Genomic DNA, 3689 nt, shown 5'->3' with positions numbered 1-3689 from the left:
CAGACCACTTCAAAAGAACTCTCACAGATACAGAAACACTTTCTTTCTGTCTGTCACTCTTGTTTCTGAGAGCTATACACAAGGCAGGTATTTTATTATACAGGCAAATACATATGAATAATTAACAGCTGATCATTAGTGTGATGTCTACATACTGCCAGCAGTTTCTGAGCTCTAATAAACCCTGAAAGTCCAAAGAGCATTGTATTAATATTTTAACGGATTTGATCCAGTTAGCACAAGGGAACATTGTGTTCTCCGGTGAAATTAAATATGAAATTCAAATACTGAAAAATTAAATGTGTGATTCTACAATGAGGCCTGATAGCGAGTACACAAATGGATTACATGACAGAATAAGAGACAGGAAAAAATGGGCTGAATGAGGATGCAAACAAAAAAACACACACTGAATGTTCAAGCGATTTAATAGGGACATGTGGGTGTTTGTTGTCCCGCCGGAAGCACTTTATGCCTGAAAAAGCTATGAGTCAGTGAATTGAGTACATGGGACCCTCTCTAATAGTTCCACTTTTATCAGATACTCATCAGATAAAGGCTGTTTATGCTGTGTTTGAGTGTGTTTGTCATTGGTTCTTTTGGGTTTTGTGAAATGCTGTGAAAGTGACGCACGTAAAATATAACCGAAGGCCAAACACAATCCCATAACAAGGCTGTTGACGAATGACGCATTATTGGAGTGATTTCCAGCAAAAGTGCGCTTAATGTTTTATTATGGGGTACTTTTTTATTTTTTTGCAGTGAATGACATTTCAGCGTTACGTTCAGACCAAGAACTATAACTAATGATCACAATGAAGTTGAAGTTTTAAAAATCGTTCTAATCGTATGAGAATAGAATGTTCACATCACAACTGTAACAATAACGTCACAAAGGAACAATATCGTTGGAATCACTTTCAGAATGATTTCTTTTCCAACTTATGAATGATAAAATCATTGACAGACAATCAGAACCCATCCAATTTATTAAAGCATGACAAAACTGCACACGCACTTGTAAAACATTATCCGTTGGTGTGGACACTAATATAGCTATTGCTATAGATACCTTTATAGTTAACGTTTTTGGTGTGAACCGGCCTTTTTATGGTACCTTTTCAAAAGGTATACGCACACTTTATGGCTAAATAAGATACAAAGGTGTACCTTTTGAAAAGGTATCGCTCCAGTGACAGCTTTTGTACCTTTCTTTCTGAGAGTGTATGGAAAATCTAAGAGACCAAAATTTGGTTGAATTCATTCAGCAGGCCTATTGAAAAGTATAAAACAGGTCAATTACACTAAAAATGGACCATAAGCATAAAAATGCTTTCACAAATATTATTACAAATATAGTAATGCATCATTATCAAAATAATCTAAAACCAAACTGATTCAGAGTCAAGGCTTTTTACTGCCTGACAGTTTATTCAAATGCTCATAATGATTCAAACACATTCTGGATGTAAAACAGTCTGTGTGTCCTTTACAATTTTATAGCCTATTAAATTGTCCATTAAATGTGAATTATTCCACTTTGATGTCCTACTTTGTATTCAAACTCAATAACTTGTCTCTCTTTCATAAACAAGTGAAAAGGTTAGCTGCTTGCTATATTTGTAATGTCATAACTCTGCCATGACCTCTCATCTCTTCCTCATTAAATAATAACACTAAATAATTTTTTACAAGATTTTACATTTTACAAGATCAGAAATCAGGTGAGATAAGACATGCTTCTTTTGTCTGTCTGCTGTAAATAGATGGATGGAAATAACTGTGACGTTTTTTAAAAACTAACAATACCTACCCTACCTATTTCATGTACTACAGAGCTTCCAATTACTTTGGCCTTAAAGGGTTAGTTCACCCAAAAATGAAAATTAGCCCATAAATTACTCACCCTCAAGTCATCCTAGGTGTATATGACTTTCTTTTTTCAGACGAATCCAGTCGGAGTTATATAAAAAATGGTCTTTGATCTTTCAAGCTGTTTAATGCCACTCAGCGGGTGTTGCATGCATCCGTGATGGGGGGGGGGGGGGGGTGAACAAAGGCATTCTGTAGCGAATCGATGCGTTTTTTTGTAAGAAAAATATCCATATTCAAAACGTAATAATCACTTTAATGTAGCTTGCGCTCACTGTTGTACACTGGAAGCAGTTCCGGGCGGATGGCGTATGGAGGTCAGCTTTGCGTATGCGCCGCTCAGAAGTGACGAACGCGGAAGTGCAGGGGACAGATCAAAACAAAACATTGGTCACTAATTAGAAGTACAAAACGAGGATTTGTAAAGAAGAATGTCGGAGGATTTCGATATAAGCCAAGAGGAGACTGCTACAGAAGGCCTTTGTTCACCCCCGGAGTCGTGTGAGACACTTTTTTTTATGGATGGGCGCATTTTATTTAACTGCTTTTGGACTGATGCATGTAACACCCACTGAGTGGCATTAAACAGCTTGAAAGATCAAAGCCAATTTTTTATATAACTCCGACTGGATTCATCTGAAAGAAGAAAGTCATATACACCTAGGATGACTTGAGGGTGAGTAATTTATGGGCTAATTTTCATTTTTGGGTGAACTAACCCTTTAAATACAGAAGCTAATCTCCCATTTAAAAGAACACATTGTTCATTGCATTGTTCATTGAGTAAAGGGAAATTACATCTTAGATTTTTTAATTTATTCTCCTGCACTGTATGATGACACTTCAAAAAGCTATTAAACTTATTAAACTTCATTGCACACTGGGCACATGTTGAAGTCTCCTGTAGAAAACTCACATTGCTTGGCTTCCTCACCCGAATTTTCCACTGTCTGCTACATCTGTCTGGAAAAGACAAAGGGAAGTTGTCTTTTGGATCTTGTCCTGAGCATTACATCACCAGCCACATATATAACCCAGCAGCAGACATGAGCCGGACGGAAAAGGTTCTGGCATGGTGCCCGGTGAAAGTGTGCCACTAAACCACTAACACTTCCCTCAAACTTCCACCCCTCCTCTCTCTTTTCCCTTTAGAGTGGAATTCAGTATGGGTTAAGGAGAGAGCAGCGCCTGTGCTGCCATACATGGCCAATTGTGTCGTAAGGGAAAAACTATTTTGTCTGCACATGTGGAGCAATGCCATAGAGCTCCATGACAGAGCATTTTATGTATTGGGCTACAAAATGAAGGATATTTTTATTCTGCCTGCATTTTTTGCCAACAGAGTGCAATAGAAATAATCCAGGAATAAAAATCCTCTTCATTTGATTATTTAACTAGCTATTATTTAAAAATGATTTATTAGAAATTAGATATAAAAATCACCATGCCATTTAGACCACACCATAGAAAAGTCGATCTCCCTGCAATTGCAAACAAATATATACAAATATATTAAACAAATATATATTATTTTGTTAGTAGTTTTGCATATTAAATACTATTAAGCAATGACAATGTCAAATGTTTTATATTGTACTTTCTTTTTCAAGCAATTATGTCATTCACTATGCCTCAAAAATAATTTAAGTAAACAAAATTCTTTACTGAAGTTTCTAAAGAAAGAAAGAGATTATTACTTTGTTACTAAAAGGATTATATATATACTATGCCTCAAAAAGTAAACAAAATTCTTTACTGAAGTTTCTAAAGAAAGAAAGAGATTATTACTTTGTTACTAAAAGGATTAAAGGATTATA

This window comes from Sinocyclocheilus grahami, unplaced genomic scaffold, assembly GCF_001515645.1.
Source record: "Sinocyclocheilus grahami isolate Dianchi unplaced genomic scaffold, SAMN03320097.WGS_v1.1 scaffold1844.1, whole genome shotgun sequence".
NCBI classification, from domain to species: Eukaryota; Metazoa; Chordata; class Actinopteri; order Cypriniformes; family Cyprinidae; genus Sinocyclocheilus; species Sinocyclocheilus grahami.
The sequence above is the reverse complement of the archived record's forward strand: the minus strand, read 5'-3'. Positions refer to the sequence as shown.